This window comes from Echinops telfairi, unplaced genomic scaffold, assembly GCF_000313985.2.
Source record: "Echinops telfairi isolate 266 unplaced genomic scaffold, ASM31398v2 ScPeMD7_70;HRSCAF=299, whole genome shotgun sequence".
NCBI lineage: Eukaryota > Metazoa > Chordata > Mammalia > Afrosoricida > Tenrecidae > Echinops > Echinops telfairi.
In genome coordinates this window covers 66926038-66944342 of record NW_022103968.1, presented here as the reverse complement: position 1 = coordinate 66944342, position 18305 = coordinate 66926038, and the positions used below count along the sequence as shown (strand labels likewise).

The 18305-nt window shown below is 38.1% G+C and overlaps 1 protein-coding gene and 1 pseudogene across 1 annotated transcript in view; one reads left to right on the top strand and one right to left on the bottom strand.

Annotated features, from left to right (window-relative positions):
* The window catches only part of ADK (adenosine kinase), a 533068-nt gene that overhangs the window by 77704 nt on the left and 437059 nt on the right, over positions 1–18305 (bottom strand). The window lies entirely within an intron of this gene.
* Positions 13546–16048, top strand: LOC105978441 (annotated as a pseudogene).

Genomic DNA, 18305 nt, shown 5'->3' with positions numbered 1-18305 from the left:
GAAAAGTGGGTGAAGGGAGATGTCGGACAGGGCAAGATATGACAAAATAATAATTTATAAATTATCAAGGGCTCATGAGGGAGAGGGGAGCAGGGGGAAAAATGAGGACCTGATGCCGGGGGCTTAAGTGGAGAGCAAATGTCTGAAAATGATGAGGGCAATGAATGTCCAAATGTGCTTTACACAATTGATGTGTGTATGGATTGTATAATACTTGTATGAGCCCCTAATAAAATGATTTTAAAAAATCGGGGCTAGTAAGGCAAAGCATACCTGTATTCCTATCTGTCCTGGTAAATCTTAGTTTTGCCTCCTCCCTGGCAGTGGCAGATTTTTCTAGTAGAGCACTAGAGCACAGCAAGCTCCAAACACAGAACTTTAACCAATAACTCCAGCTAGTCATGAACTCCACCTTGAAATCTCTCACCTCCTTACAGCAACAGCTTACATCCCTGGCACAGGTAACCCTTCAGAACTGTAGAGCATTAGAACTATTAACAGCTGACAAAGAAGGGACGTGCATGTTTCTAAGAGAAGAGTGTTGCTGCTATATCAATGAGTCAGGAGTAGTTGAGCAAACTGTAAAAACTATGGCCATAGAAATCAGAAGTCACCGTTGGGGCAATGCAGCAACCACCTCCTGGTTCCAAAACCCTGTTATATCCTGGGTCATGCCCCTGGTAGGACCCCTGATAATAATTTACTTGCGGTTACTTTTAGCCCCTTGTCCTTTAAGTTCCTTCAAAAAGGAATGAGGACATAGCCAATTTGTTAACCAACTCTTGTTATATCCTTATAGGCCCCTACCTGCCAATGCTGGTCCAAACCATTCCAGCCCATAGCCCTCTGCCTGTAATCTTGTACCAGCAAGAAGTAGTGAGATCAGCTCTCAACACTCCTTTATCACTAAAAAGGCTGGAATGATTGGGCTGAGCTGAAGCAGGTCAGCAGCAGATGGCACCAGATAAGATAACTGGTGAAACCAGATGCTCCAGGTTCAAAGAAAGCAGCAAGGAGTCGACAAGCAATTCACAGAGTGTCCAGATCCCATATGCTAATTGCCATACATTCCTCACCATCGACAAGCAATTCACAGAGTGTCCAGATCCCATATGCTAATTGCCATACATTCCTCACCATCGCCTCTGGCTGCTGAGCAGGACTTCCCTGACATGTTGGCATAGGTCATGGAACCTCATCTGGGAGCTCCCCCTAATAAAGCTAGTTCTGTCTCCACTCTCCTTTGTCCTGTCAGTTATGTCTGTTTGTCTCCCTGTACCTTGGTTTCACCTTTACACAACCACCTAACACATTATGGTGCCTTAGGAGTAGGGAGTAGGAGAACAAATCCTGAAGATGGAGAGTGGAGAACCCATGTCTGACCTCTACCTTATCACAGTTTTTCTTCTTTGGCCAGCAGAGGTCAGATATAGACATAGAGTTTACTGGGGTTTTTTTCTGGAAAGAAATGGGAAGTTAAAGTTTGGATCCCTTTCTTTGGTTGTTGTCTTAGGTTATTCCTGTCTAAAATGGCAAAAATGAATGTGATAAGTGCAGATTTTGAGCTCAGGGGCAAAAATGCCTCTTGAATGTTTCTGAGGTCACGCTGCTTAGTCAAAGTGGCTGACAGAAGGCCTGGTCCTGGCTTGATGCAGCCAGAAGTTTAAGGACAAATTGCTTATGAATGGGATAGATTAGATAAGAAAGTAATTGAATGTTTTAAGAATGTGTTTAGGATCAGGCTGTACTAGGATTATATTGATTTCTTCAAATGATTGTTACTGATATAATGTAGTAATATAAAAGATAATGATTATTGGGAAGTATGAATAGAGAGTTTGTAAGCTCACTCACTGTCTTCCACCATTACATTCGGTTGGTTAAATCAGTATAGGAGTAGCCTACAAAGAATACTTAGAAAAGATAAGCCTCACCCAGTGCCTGGAGTGCTCAGGATATTTGCATTTGAAAAGACTTGCTGAAAGAGCTGTTGGTAGACTGAAGAGAAACAAAAAAGTGTCACTGGCCTTTTTGAATTTTGTTTGTGAGGCTGGAAAATCTGGAGCCATGAAGGAGCTCTCCTCTCCTGTGGCAGCCTGAAAAGCTCGCTAGCTGACCACTTGGATCTACGTGTTGAGAGAAAAGCAGCAAAAGAGAGACAGGTTGAGTCTGGTCAACTGACCCTCATGGACCTGGTTCACAGGGACTAGAAGAGAGTGGGTTGATGTATTTGAAGTTTAAAGAATTGTGTGGAACCTGAGCCTATGGCATGTGTCATTGAGAATTTGTGATGGAGCCCAAGGTTGGAGAGGCAAGGCCATGGTTACCCTGGTGAGGCTAAGGAAGTTGGCCCATACTGAGTTGATCAGAACCCAACCAGATGAAACTTTTAAAGCCTGTGACTTGGTGCAGATTGCTGCTGATTTATGAACGGCCTATCGTGATTTGATTTTGCTTATATATGAAGACTCATTGGCTCCAAGTGGAATGCTTGCCTTCTCAGAGCACTGGATTGATAGAAAGGGCAGTATAGAAACTGGATACCCCAAATGGGGGAGAAAAGGCATGAAGTAGATGGTTACAAACTTTCAGGGGTTGGGGAATATGTTCATAGAATGTTAGGATTATGATGTAGGTGTTCACATAATTACAAAATGAGGTCAGCACATTTTGAGTTATAAGCATTTTGGTTTAATCTTGTTAGGCACAAATATGATTTTGCTATTGTCCTTGTTTTAAAAATTATATATGACTAAAGATTTGAGTACATGTGCCAAGTTGGAAATTGGTGGACTGAGATAGTTTTTTTTGGGCCAACATGGAAGATATGGGTGGAGGTTAGCCTATCAGTCAAGTTGCAGTTTAATGACCTCCTTTGGAGATGGCTACCTAGGTAAATGGCTCTCTGGAGGTCAGCCCCTCTCCCTTTGACTTCACCTTCTTGTTGATAAGCCATTCTGCAACTTGTGTGACCCCTGTGATGCAGCCACCGCCACTAGAGCCACATGACTCTGCACCCACCAGCCTGTGATCTTCCTGTATTCTGCATCATTACATGTGGCTGCATGAGTTTGAAGAGGGACTTACGGACTAGTATCAAGACTTATGGACTAATTTCGGCTTTTATACTTGAGTTGGACTGGACTGGGATGTTTTATTGATGCCCGATTATGTCTTGATATAAAGCTATTTCTTATACATATATGAATGTCTGGATTTGTTTCTCTAGTCAACCTGGCCTATCACCATCTCCCTAAATTTGCTGTGTTTTCTTTACAATTGAGGCTTTCTCTGTTTCATTTTGCCATTGTTGTTAGGTGTTTTATGCGTTTGTGTGTGTGCATGTATGTTCTTGCTGTTTCCTGATTTTATTTTCTATGTTTCTTCAGTATATGAAATTCAGGATAGGGAAAACTATAGAGTCAATAACTGGATTAATAATTATTTAGAGCCATGGCAGGGGAGATTTGGGATGGTGTGGGGGTGGGGAAAATGAGGTTACCACAATTATGAGTATGAGAAAGAAAAAATGTTCTAAAATTGATTGTGGTGATGATTGTACAAATCTTTTTTTTTTTTATTCATTTCATTGGGGCTCATACAACTCTTATCACAATCCATACATAACATCAATTGTGTAAAGCACACTTATACATTCATTGCCTTCATCATTCTCAAAACTCACTTTCCACTTGGGCTCCTGGAATCAGCTCCTCATTTTCCACAACTCTTTTTAATATGATTGAAATACTGAATTGTATGATATGTGAATTATGTGCGAATAAAAAATAATAATTATAAAAAGGTTGATTCTTATGAGATAGAGTTCAGACATGCCTGTATCTACCTTCTTGACTAATTCTGACATTAAACATTGCTCCCTAGGACTTCTCTACATCTCTGATGTATTTGATAATTCATTCCAATGCTCATATAGAACTCAACAGCCATACTTGCAGCACTGATCCTTTTGTTCTGAAAAGCAAAGCAGGAAATACTTACTATCTGGTCTTTTATAGAAAGACTCCTGATCTAAACAGATAGTTTATTACAACAAAGAAACAACAAGAATTTTCTGCCTTCTCATTTTCAAGTTGAGTGAAATGGGCCCAGAAAATTGAAAAAGCAGTACATTGAGCACCCAAAGACAAGTAGAAGCTTCCAATAGCATTGCGATCCCATTTTGCTATTTTCTAGCCTTCTGATTTCACACTAGGGATGCTCTGCCTAAAGCAAGAGTCCTGCGGAGTGTTTTAAAAGCCACATATGGACTTGGCATAGAAACTGTTATCTCAACACTGGGGTAACTAGGCTATATAAGTCCCAGGAGAACAATAGTGCCCTCAGCTTCAGTTCTGGCTAACCCTTAAGGAGTTATATCTAAGAGAGAACCACTTTCACAGCCCTGCCTCATTAGTCCCTGCTACCACCAATCTAGCTCAGGCCACTCTTGGGGGGGAAAGTTTTGTTCATAGAGTATATTTGTTAATTAAATAATTGCTGTACTAATGAAACCCCAGAGCTTCAGCAGCTTGTAAGCTATACCAGTTTAGGGTAGCTAAATTTGTAGTTAATGGAAAGGAGTACGTTCTTCCAAAACAACTAAAATCTTTTTTTTTAAATATAAAACTAAAATATGTAAATCATGTAATATTCATCATTGTACATCTCTAAAAATCAATCTTGATGTTTTCATTGCAACGAGAGGGAAAAATACATACATACATACATAAATATATATAATTAGAGAAAGAACTAAAATCATAACTGGTAAAGTTTCACAAAGTGAATGAACTCAATGTTTTGTATTTAGCATAATATAGAAAAAGATAGTCTAAAACATATGGATTATTTTTAATGGTGTCATCAAGTGAATGTACTTAACCATTTATTTTAAAGTTATTTTCAATATTATATATGAAAATGACCCAAAATAAAACAAAATAAAGCCTTCACATTCCTACAACTAAAATTACTGTGAAACAGTATGAATTATTTCAGCAGTTTGCTTCTAGCAATATTATAAGAGTAACAGACTGACCAGCCCAAGCATTCTATTTCTTTAACAGTTTTATAGGAACTTAAACCACACATCACATAATTCATATCAAAAAAGAGTCGAACAATTATTACCGCAATCAATTTTAGAACACGTCTTCTTTTTATCCCACATGGTAAAATGAGTTGTGTCATCACTCTCAGTTCTAGTGCTCCCCTCCCTCCACATACACTGCTTGCTCCCCCGGCCCTCTCACCCTCCCTATCTCCCATCCTGACCCCACCTTTCCTATAAACCTTTGCATCTTCAATAAATATATAATCCATAAAGAGTTCCCACTGGTTTCTACCATGGGATAACTGTAAGAAAGCCACTAGTACTCTGATTCTAAATAAAAAGCACAGATGACAGCTTCAACACATGCACAAGAAGGTCTCTCTGCACAAACAGAAGACAATCAAAACGTCAGAAACAATCAGGTTGCCTGGCATTTTGAGAACAACTTGATTGCTAAATGAATCCAAGACTCCAAGACCCGGCCACTGTGGTTATGAGAAGAGAGCACAGCCACTGGCAAGATACCCTGTCTGCTTGATAGGCTGTCAGCCTCTCATCTGCTACCATATTCCACTGGCCACAGCCACTCTTTTCCTTCCTTCTTCAGTCTCCCATCTCCCCCTTTTTGTTTCATGATTATGCCTTTGCTGCAACATTTGATGGCGTCAACACCACCTACACGGCAGTCTCTCCCATCCCTAACGGCTACATCCTGATAGAAAGCAGAAAATATTCATCAGTGTGGATGGGGAAAGGGGGATATAGAAAATGAGATACAAACACATGATCAATTCTTAGACCCAAAGACATTTTTCTAAGAAGAAAAGGCTCTGGAACTACCAGAAAAGCAATTCAGAAAAGAAATACTCAGATACTTCAAACAGATGGAGAAAGATATGCAAGGAGATAGGAAAAAAGTAGAAAGCTACAAACCGTATAACAATAAGCTATATTCAAAAGATGAATAAAGATAAGATAATTCAAATATTTTAAAACAGGAGAGGAACAGAATTGAAGCAATGGAAAACTAAACTAGTGAGCTCTAAGACAAATCTATGGAATCCCATCTACAAGAGGAACAATAAGCAAAAAGAACAGTAAGTCTGAAGAAAGTCTAAGCCTTATATGGGATACTATAGCAAGAGGAACAAGATTACATCTGAGTATGATCACAAAACAAGAAACAAAACAAAAGATCCACAGAAAAAATAGTACAGGAAATCCTGGAAGAAAACTTCCCTAACAGCATAAAATAGGAGAAAATAACTACTCAAGAAGTTAAGAGAATCCCACAAGATTCTGGGTTCTCCCAAAAGAAAAACATTGTTATACAATGCAGTCAAACATTCCAATATAAAGGACAAGTAAAGAATACTAAGAGCAGCTAGGGAAAAAAGAACAATTGGCTACAATGGAAAATCAATAAGAATAAGCTTGGATTTTGCAAATAAAAATATACAGTCACCACGACAATTAAGTGATGTATACAAGAACTGAAAGAAAATAACTGTCAACCAGAAATTTTATAGCCAGAAAGATTATCCCTCAAATATAAGGGATAGGTAATATTTCTAGATAAGGGGAAATGAAAAAGGAATTTACAAAAATAAGACCACCATTACAAAAAACATTAATGAGAGCACTTTGGACAGAGAATAAACAGCAGAGAAACCTGAGATCAACATATAAGAGAACTCTCAAAATATCACACTGAAAATAGTATTCAAAAGAAATGAAAATTACAAGACTGAAAAATTGGGACCCTGAGATCTCATTCTGCAAAAAAGACAAATACAAAATAAACAGAGGGAAAACTATACACAAAACATTCATATGGGAAAACACATAGAGCAGAAGCGAGAACAGATGACAACAAATGTACAATGTGCTTGACACAATGGATGTATGCATGGATTGTGATGAGAATTGTACGAGCCCCCAATAAAATGATTTTAAAAAGTAGGGAAGCTTATTGAGGTTGTATTTTTTATTAAAATTTCTTATTAACTTAAAAAAAAAAGAAATACGTCTTACAAAGAATAACAGATTGAAAATTCAGAGAATGGAAATGAGAAGACAATGACAGGCAAAAAAGCAGGAGTGGCCCCAGTAACCTCTGTTAAATATACTCTAAGGCAAAATCCTTCATTAGAGATAAGCAGGTGTTACATAATGATTAAAGGCACCAGAAAATAAGGTACAATCTTATTAAACTTAAGAGGGGGTACCCAAAAGAAACCAGAAAAAGTTCCGCTGGGCGGAGCTATTGTACTACATATTTTTCCTGCTAGGAGAGCAACTTACTCTGAGTTAGTGCACCCAGTAGCATCTTCTGGGAAGGTTCTCTCACAGTGAATTTTTTTTCGTAAAAGCAGTTTTGCTCGAACCTTGTTTTTCGTGTTAGCTGATTTAAGAGAACAGGGTATGGCTGCGACATTTTGTTGCCTGCTTAGGAAAAATGCTGCAGAAACGGTTGTGATGTTGAACATGGCTTACAAGGGCAGTTCTATAGGCACAACTCAAGTGTAGGAGTGGCTTTATTGTTTCAAAAAAGGTGAAATGTCAATTGATGACACACATCGTTATGGATGTCTGTGAACTTCCTGAACTGAGGAACATGTTAAAAAAATTCATGCTCTTGTGCTTAAAGACCAACGATGAACCATTGAAGAGCTGGGAAAGTTATCTGGACTATCTTGGAGCTTGGTTCAGAGAATTTTAACAAAAGACTTGGGAATGAGAAGGGTTGCTGTGAAATTTGTGTCTCAGGTTCTGACTAACCAGAAAAAGAGCATCGAGTGGAAACATGCTGTGCTTTGAAAGAACAACTCCAAAGTGACCCAGGGGTTTTCCCCAAGGTCATTACTGGTGATGAGACATGCTGCTATTCTTATGACCCTGAAAGCAAACATCAGTCATGCCAGTGGAAGATGCCATCGTCACCTTGCTCCCAAAAAGCTTGTCAAGTGAAATTAAAGATCAAGACAATGCTCTTTTTTTTTGATGTGAGGGGGATAGTGCATTTGGAATTAGTTCCACCAGGTCAAACTGTTAATATTTCTATTTAAAGGTTCTGAAAAGATTGCTTAATAGTGTATGACCAAAAAAAGGCCTGATTTGTGGCAGACGGGAGACTGGTTTTGCCACCACAACAATGCACCTGCTCACGCAGCTATCTCAATGTGCCAGTTTTGGGCAAAAAACAGCATGCCTTTCTTGCCCCACACACTTTACTCACCTGACATCACTCCATGCGACTTCTTTTTGTTTCTGTGAATGGAGAGGGACACGAAAGGACGGTGATTTGATGAGGTAGAAGAGGTGAAGAAAAAAAAGGGAGGTGCTGTCAGTTATCCAGATGAGTTTGAAAAATATTTTCAAGAATGGAATTGCACATTTGACAAATGTATTAAGTGTAATGGTGAGTACTTTGAAGGTGATATGGTTGTTTTGTAAAAAAATTTAAATACATAGCTTTGGGGGGAAAAATCTGTTTTTTAGGGGGATATCCCCAATGTACTCAATGGAAGACTTTCTAAATATTAACAGCATCTTCAACAACTACAAAAAGAGCAACAAACCTACAATCACTAAATGAAATTATAAAGATTACAGCAAAAATAAATGAATTGGAAAACAAAAAAAGTAACAAAAATTTGGTTCTTTGAAAAAAAATTTAAAAATTGATCAATCACTGGTAAACTGAACAAAGCATAGGAAATAACATGTAAATATCAAGAATAAGAGATGAAAGAGGTGACATCATAACAGAACCCAATGCAATTAAAAAAATAGCAGCACATTGAGCTCAAGCATGAGAACAATTGTGGGGATAGGGCAGGATCGGGCAATGTTTCATTCTGCTGTGCATAAAGTTGCTGTGGATCGGAAGCAACTCACGGCACCTAACAACAACTATGATGGACCATACTCTAACTAATTTGGACATCTAGATGAAATGGACATATTTCTAGAAATTCACTTTATAACCAAATTAACACAGACTGATGAATGAAAATTCAACAAATAACAGAAGAAATAGATGATGACATTTAAAAATTTCCAACAAAAAGAGTGAATTCTACCAAGTATTCAGCAAAGAGATGGCACCAATATTCTACATAAAACATGTTAGAATATAGAAAAGGACAGAAAACCTCTGAAGTCATTTTATGAAGTGAGCCTAACCTTAATACCATAACTGGCACAGACATTACCAAGACAGAAATACTCCTTATAAACACGCAATACTCCTTAAAATGTGGACCCATACTCCTTATAAACATGCATGCATAGATGAATATAATTAAGTAGAATTCAGACTATGTAGGCAAGAATCGTGAAACATTAGAAAAAAATCGCAATATAATCCATTATCTAAACAAACAAAGGAACTACAAAACCATATCAACTGATGCTGATAAGATATTTGACAATATCTAATACTCATTCTTGATTTAAAACTCTCAATATAATAGAAATAGAAGGAAAATTTCCCAACACATAAAGGTCAAACAGGCAAAACCAATAATCGACATCAAATTCAATAGAGAAAAATTGAAAACATTTTATTTATGAACAGATAAGAATGACCCCTCTATCATCACTTTTATTCAAAATTGTGCTAGAAGTCATAATTGGAGTTATTAGACAACAAAAAAAAATCCAAGATATCCATATTGGTAAAGAAGCAAAACTCTAACTATTTGAAGACAATTGGACTTTTATGTAGAAAACCCCAAAGACTTGACTAAAACACTGTTGGCCATAAGTGAAGGATTTGGTAGCATGACAGGGTATAAGATGAACATGCAAAAATCAATTGGATTCCTGTATATAAACAAAGAGAATTCCGAAATGGAAATAAAGAAAACAATACCATTTATAATAGTTACACAAAAGATTAAATGCTTATCAATAAACCTAACTAGAGAAACAAAAAATTTGTACAATGAAAAACTATAAAATATGGCTATGAGAAATCAAAAGATACATATCCAAATGGAAGAGTGTTCCATGCTTATGCATCACTCACTGTCACGGAGTTGTTCCTGACTCATAGCAGTCCTACAGGACAGAGTAGAACTGCCCCTGTAGGTTTCTGAGACAACAAATCTTTTTTTGTTTTTTAATCATTTTATTGGGGGCTCGTACAGCTCTTATCACCATCCATCCATCCATTGTGTTAAGCACATTTGTACATAAGTTGCCATCATCATTCTCAAAACATTCTTTCTACTTGAGCCCTTGGTATCAGCTCCTTTTCCCCCCTCCTTGACCCTCCCTCACGAACCCTTGATAATTTATAATTTTTCCCCCATGTATTACACTGACCAACGCCTCCCTTCACCCACTTTCCTGTTATCCATCCCCCTGGGTGGAGGTTGTATATAGACATTGTGATCAGTTCCCCTTTCTCCCCCATCCTCTTCCCCTCCTGGTATCGCTACTCTCATTATTGGTCCTGAGGGGTTTATCTGTCCTGGATTCCCTGTGTTGCAAGCTCTTATCTGTACCAGTGCACATGTTGTGGTCCAGCCGATTTGCAAGGTATAATTAGGGTCATGATAGTGGGGGGGGGGGAATGAAGCATTAAAAAACTAGAGGAAAATTCTATGTTTCATCATTGCTACACTGCACCCTAACTGGCTCGTCTCCTCCTCATGACCCTTCTGTAAGGGGATGAGACTACAAATTCTTGTTGGAAGTGAAAAGCCTCATCTTTCTTCCAAGGAGCAGCAGGTGGTTTAGAACTGCTGATAGCAGTTGGCAGCCTTGCTGTTAACAGACCAATATGACACCACCAGGACAACTTTGAAAATGTCAACACTATCCAAAGCAATCTACAAATTGCAAACCAGATCCCAAATCCATTCTTTAAAGAAATGGAAAAACGAATGAACTTTTCATGGAAAGGAATGAAACCCAGGATACGAGGGGCTAATCCCCCCTCCCTCTCCCAAAATAACCCCTCGGAATTGATTGCTTAATGTTTGCCTACAGGGTTGTAAGATTGATGGCTTGATTGATATTTACTTTCAGGGTTGTAAGAATAGCACTAAGTCTCATCACCAGTAATGACCTTGGGAAAAAGCCTGGGTCACTTGGGAGCTGTTCTTTCAAAGTACAGCATGTTTCCACTCGATTCTCTTTTTCTGGTCAGTCAGAACCAGAGGCACAAATTTCACAGCCACCCTTCTCATTCCAAAATCTTCCGATAAAATTCTCTGAACCAAACTCCAAGATAGTCCAGATAAGTCTCCCATCTCTTCAATGGTCCATCGTTGGTCTTCGAGCACAAGTGCACGGAGTTTGTCAACATTTTTGTCTGTTCAGAGAGTTGACGGAGGTCCATAACAAGGTGTGTCATCAAGTGACATTTCATTTTTTTGAAATGAGAAAACCACTCATACACTTCAGTTTTTCTGATAGTGCTGTCTTTGTTAACCATGTTCAACAGTTTCTGTGGCATTTTTTTCCTGGCAGGAAATAAAATTTTGCAGCCGCATGCTGCTCTCTTAAATTGGCCATCACATAAAACAAGGTTTGAGCAAACTGCTTTGAAAAATTCGCTGTGACCAGAGAAATCCAGGCAATGCCACTGGGTGCACTAACTCAGAGTGAGTTTCTCGATGCTCACCCTAGCAGGAAAAATGTGTACCACGCCCAGTGGAGCCTTTTCCGGTTTCTTTTGGGTACCCCTCATAAGTATAGAACTTCTTAAGTAGAACAAAGTATGAGACCTCTTATTTCCCAACCTCAAAATCTAGTACAGAGCCATGGTAGAACTGGTATAACGATTGATCTGTAAGCCAATGGAATAAAACAAAGAATTCAGAAATAAATCTATCCACTTACAAGACAACTGATCTTCCACAAAGGGTCAAATAAACATTAAATGGGTAAGTCTTTCTGTGATATTTATATTTTATGTCAACTTGATGTACCTGTGTGGACACAGGAGTAGAGTCCAGCCTATCAGGTCATAGCCTGGGGATACCTCCTTGGGGATATTGCCTTTTTATAAGAGTAACACTGGGGGGGAACTGGGCCTTCTTTCACCCCTCTTCACCTTGCCTAGATTGTGCATCTGGCTCTGGGACTGGAGGCCCATTTAGGGCTCTGCAATGTTCCTGTTGACCTTGGTTCCATGGGACTCTGTACTCACTGCCTACCAACTTCCTGCTTCATTCACTGATAGCTTTGTGAGTTTGAGGGTTTCCAGCTAGCATCTGACCCATGGACTTGAGTTGGACCGGATTAGTCTATTTACTTGATAAAAAGTTTTTCATATATATATAGAGTGCCACTGGTTTTGTTTCTCTAGAAAACTCAGCCTAACACTCTTCAACAAATGTGCTGGTAAAACTGGTCTCCAGAATGAAACAGGACCATACCTCATGCCATATATAAAAGTGAACTCAATATGGCTCAAAGGCCTAAATGCAAACTCCAGAGCTAAAGAGACATCAATGAGAAAACAGGGACAAACCTAAGGGCCTATCTTGAAGAGCAGAGACACATCAGGAAGTATAATTAAAGAAACACACATACAGAAGACAAAAGAGATGACTGATTAAAAGTAAGTATATGTATCAAAAAAGTTAAAGAGAGCATAATGAACAAGAAACTAATCCCCCAAATCGTTAGAAAATGGTAAAGATTCAATAAGGATGAATTATATAATTAAAAGTTGGGGGAAAGGGCATGAACAAGACAGTTCATCAAAGATGACATCCAAATGGCTAACAAACATGACGAAAGGCTTACAATCACTACCCATTTGAGAGGTGTCAATCAAAGTAATAATGAGATATCACCTTACACTGCCAATAACAGCCAAAGTAAAAAACAAACAAACCAGAAAATAACAAATGCTGGAGAGGGTTCAGAGAGAATAAGACACCCCCCCCATACACTGCTTGTGGGACTGTAAAAAAATGTACAATCTATATGTAAAATATTGTGGAGCTATGTCAAATAAAATTCCAGACAACCCAAAAATTCCTCTGCTGAGAAGATACTCTTAGTAGGAACAAACGTATATGAACCTAAGGATAGCATGAACAAAACGCATATGAACCCACTTTCTGTTTCCAACAGAAAAAAGATGAAAACTGCCTACATGTCCATCCGCAGAAGGTTGGATAAAGGTTGGTCTAATCACACGATGGAATATTCTGCATTGCTAAGAAACAATGCTGCAACCTTGAAGCAATTCATGGCATAGATTATTGAAGAACATTATGCTGAATTAAATTGAAAAATATTTTTAAAAATTATGAGGCCACTGCTATAAAGAAAAACTCGATAAAGATATTCATAGCACAAGAATAGGCTTTGGAGGTTACCAAGGGTCTGTAGAGGACAAGGGGATAGGGTAATGGGGCATTTAATAAGTAGCTTAAATTGTTGAAAACTGATGATTTGAAACATAAACTCCTAACTAATTCTCAACTTTACAAAAGCTCATCAATAAAAGCTAAAGAATGCAACAAATTCAAAAGCGAAGAAGCGCTACGAAACTGCGCAAGTGCCACATGTCAGCAGTGCATCCTGGGCAAGCCGAGTCCCAACAACTAGAAGAGCGCATGCGCACGCTGCTTTTGCTTTGGAGAGAGCCTGGCGACAAGGTGGGTCACCACCGTGAAACCGGCAGGGCTCCCGTTCTTGCCCGGTGTGCTCAAACCCGCACGGTCTGACCCGTGAGACCGTGCCGTCAGTGCTTCCGTCAGTACGTGGAGGGCATCGGCTTCATCAAGCTGGACTAAGTGATCTTTGGATGGATAATCCAAGACCGCTACCCAAAAGAAGAAACAACACCAATTATTTGTATATAAAATTTAAAAAATTCAAGTCTGAAAAAAAAGTGCCACAAATTCAAAAAAAGAAAATGATTTATGCAAGTATTGACTATCATCTAAGGGATGTGAGAAATCTTTCCATACCCCTTACAAGTAAAAAATATTAAAACTTTTGTGGCATTGATTTTAGTGAAAATTACTTAAATGGCAGTTTAACATCCAGTTCATAGATACCAATCCTAAAGGAAAATAATCATCTAGAATTAGCATGAATTAAAACACAAATACGCACACAAATCTATATCATAATAACATGAATTACTTTAAGACTGACTTGAGTTAGAAAATCACTAATTCAATTCACTGTAATTCAGGTATCTTGTACTGATTTAACTTGTACATATATAAAAAAACTATTTAAAAAATTGTGAAAACATTCCTTTATCTTTTAATTCCATTTTTCTATGACCTTTATGAAGCCACCCTTGGAAATTTAAAAATGACTTACTCTAATAAAAACAAAGGTTCAGGACTTAATTTTTAAAAAGACTATTTTAATATTAAATTCACCTTTAAAAATATATATATAATCTTTGTGTTTATATGTGCGTGTACAGAGAAAAATGATGCAGGGTGGTAGAACAATAAGTTATCTTTATTTTCTTTTTTAACTTTGCTAAATTTTATGTTTTGTTTGCTGTAAGTATGTGTTACTTTTGTATGTGCTATTTTTATAATAGACAAAAAGTTTTATAAAGAGATGAGAACATAGTATTAAGAAAAATAAATGATGAATAAAGAAGCAGTTGTCACCAAGAGATATTAATAGCTTTAGGAGGCATGATTAACATACAATGAATTACACATATTTAAAATGTACTATTTGATGAATTTTGAATATATATAAACTCATTAAGCTATCACCACAATCAAGGTAAATAATATATTCATTACTCCCCAAAGTTTCTGTGATAGATCAGTTTTGTATCAACTTGGCAGGGCCAAGTGATTCTCAGTGATTTGGTAGTTAACACCTAGTAATTCCCCATGACTTGCCCTGGCACAATTTAATCAAAATCAATTAGCTGTGCTCTGTGCGCCAAAGCCTTTCAAAGGATAGATAGGATGGGGTTTTGCTATCTACAGCCTTTCCATTAAGAAGATACTCTTGTCCTTGGTGCACCTGGTGTAGGCTAATTCCTTCAACATGCTGCACCTGCAACCAGTACACCATGGCCCCTCAGAGCCCCATTGGATGCCCAGGTCTACCTGCAACGCTCCTGTACCTTGTCAGTCATTGCTGTGGAAGACTACAATTGTGAATGTAGCTCCTTAAATTTTATGCATGGGTGATGCTTTGGTGGTGTCTTAAGTTGTGGTTCGACAAATACTACTGTCATTCCTCTGGATTTAGAAAAGTGTTACATGCAGGTAGATCCCCAGAAGGGCCTATTTAATGGATTCTCAGTTACACTTAAAGAGGATGGGACCTGACTTTCACTGGCTACCTTATGCAGGGATTTTTCAAGATTGTCTTATATCAAGTCTTCACAGTCTTATATAGCAACATGCTTGGAGAGGAGAGCACCTATCTGTGGCTCATATCGCTGCATGTAGCTTCCTTGGCCAGAGCTGAATTCTCTGTTGATTGAGTCCTGGCTCCTATGGAAGCTGTTCACAGTTCAAATTCAAACCCAAACTGGTTATGCCAAAACTTTGAGGTATGGGACTCCCGAAATGTTTAAGGAAGAAGGGTTAAATAAATGCATTCTACAATGGGGGTTGCTCCTGTCTGGATAAAACAGATCCCATACACCATGATGAAATTTTTCTGCTTGAATAGATCATGGAAAGATTGTAAAAGTTGTGTACAAACTTGGTTCCTAAGTCCTTAAGTAAATGTCCTAAGGAATAACAGCTTGTTTTAACACTTGTAATGGATTATATAGTTGGAATCTTCTATGTAATTGCTTTTCATCTTGTGAATAAAAAAAAAAAAAGGTAGCACTACTTCTCAAGTTCCCCAGAGACCTGAATTTAAAGGTCTAAAGAAGAGACTGTTTGCCTGTATCATCATGACTGGTACTCTGAGCACAGTATAGTGGCTCATCTATGACTCTCTGAAGGTCCCTCTTCCTCCACCTGAGTTGCAGAGTCTCTGAAGAAGCTGTTTGGGCTAACTCAGTAGACGGATCAAAGGAAATATGGGCTGAATCCGCCTGCTGATCAGTGTTGAGGGAAGTCAAAAGAAACTCTTATATACGTGACAGTATAGAAGCTGATCTATTCCTAATATAATCACTGATGTCACTCTTGCCTTAGGCAAGAATTTCAATTTATTGTTGGAATAAATCCAACTGTTCATAAAAACAAAGCCAATCAGTTCTAAGCCTCTCTGATGGGATAAGATTAGGGTGGAATGCAGCTCCGTTATGCAGATTCAAGCCCTGATGTAATCAGTTGAAAGCATGTTTCCATAGGGGTGTGAGGCCTGCTTCCAATGTAAGTGGATATTGTAGAAAGTGCGCTTGCTTTTAGCTGGGTCTGGATCTGACATTTGGCTCATTAACCTCTGGGTCTTTGGGCCTGGCATACTGCTTGTTAATCTGTAAGTTCCCCGCAGCCTACCATCTGATCTGCCAATTTTGGATTCATTTCCTCTAATACCATAAGCATAACCTGCCGATCTTGGGTTAATCAGCTCCTACAGCTATGTGAGCAAGGAGGAGCTTCTAGCCGAGCACCTGACCCAGGACTTGAACTTCTCTGCTTCTACAACTGTGTGACACGTTTTCTTGACACAATTATATGTATATCAACTTCGCTGGTATTACTTCTCTAGAGGATCCAGCCTAAGTTAGTTTACTTGTGCTTTTCAGTGAGCTCCATTCACAAAACTCTAGATAATCATTCAATATGTGGGCATGCTGTATCCAAGTTTGATTTTGATTTTTAATAAACTATTTTGTAATGATTTAGGTAACAGTACCTGTAACCAGTAGCTTTCGTTTCCATAAATGAACATGTGATTTGAATAGTGGAGGTGATTTTTCTGAAAATTTCTGAAATTCAATAAATTAATAGCAGTTCCAAACATTTCAAGCTAAGTGACATTCTTCTGTGTAAACTGCAAGTTTTGTCATCTATTAGGATATAATTATAAGTTCCAAAATTAGCTGATGATTGCTGAGTCTGAAAACAACTGCATTTTAAAACAAAATGAAAGAAGAAATAATTTGATTATTTAAAACCAGTCCTTTAAGAAATTCATTGTCTACTGGGCTCTATATAATAATTCTGAACACGGAATTCCCATTTGTTTGTATCATCATTTAAGTTGAGAATTACGATCACTTTTATCTCAGATAGTCCTGTTAAATCTTCCTTCACACCACTTTTTACCTTTAGATGTGACCCTTTTTTGTCTGTGTAGCCTTTCTTATACCCATACGTAGCTGCACAATGTAGACATAATGAACTTATATGTAATTTCTCCACTGCATAATACTCTACTCTGCCTATGCCTTGTATTAGAGCTTAAAAGCTGAGCACAAGGTTTGTGGAATGCTAGTTACAGTGAAAGCCCCAAATCCATTTTGGGTCTTCACAGATTCAGCTTTCATTGAATTTTTTTTCAGAGTATGGACCAAAAATATGAAGTGCTTCGCCCTAAGGGAGTATGTGTTTACAAGCAGATTGCTACTGCTAACACAGGCAGTCCACAGAGGGGCAGTCTAGTCATCAGGGGATTGCCTGGGTATATGCCCTGGATGGAATTTGGGGTATTATCTGAGATATACCCTGACGACCTTGGTCAGAGGGCTCAAAACCAATCTTGTAAACATTTTTTAAACCTACAACAGTGTAGGTATCCTAATCATGGTCTCTTTCCTGCTTGCAATTGTAATAATAAATTGTTCTGCTGCCAATCATCATTTTGTGACGGCTTCTCTTATTCTCCTTTCAGCCTATTTACGTAGTTGAGTTTCTGGAAATCCATGGACATGATTATGGCCTCATGCTAATGGTCTCTCTCATCCATTGATTTGTCTTTGTACTGTTTAAGGCTTAATACATATAGCTCTCTAGATTATCACTGAATTTTGGGTCTCTTTTCTCTAGTAGATAAGCCTTTGCATGCCTCGCCTCCCCTTCTCCCACCTTTTTTTGTTTGACAAACTTTAATATGAAAGCTTGTGTAAAGCACTTCTTAGGTTTCCCCTTCAATCAGTTCTCTCATTTTTGTTCCTTAGCATCCCAAACACTCATACATTTTAGCTTTTATTATAACAAATTGAGATTATTTCTTTACATTTTACTTAATTTCTTTTTTTTAAAAATTATTTTATTCAGGGCTCGTACAATTCTTATCACAATCCATCCATCCATCCATTGTGTCAAGCACATATGTACATTTGTTGCCCTCCTCATTCTCAAAACATTTG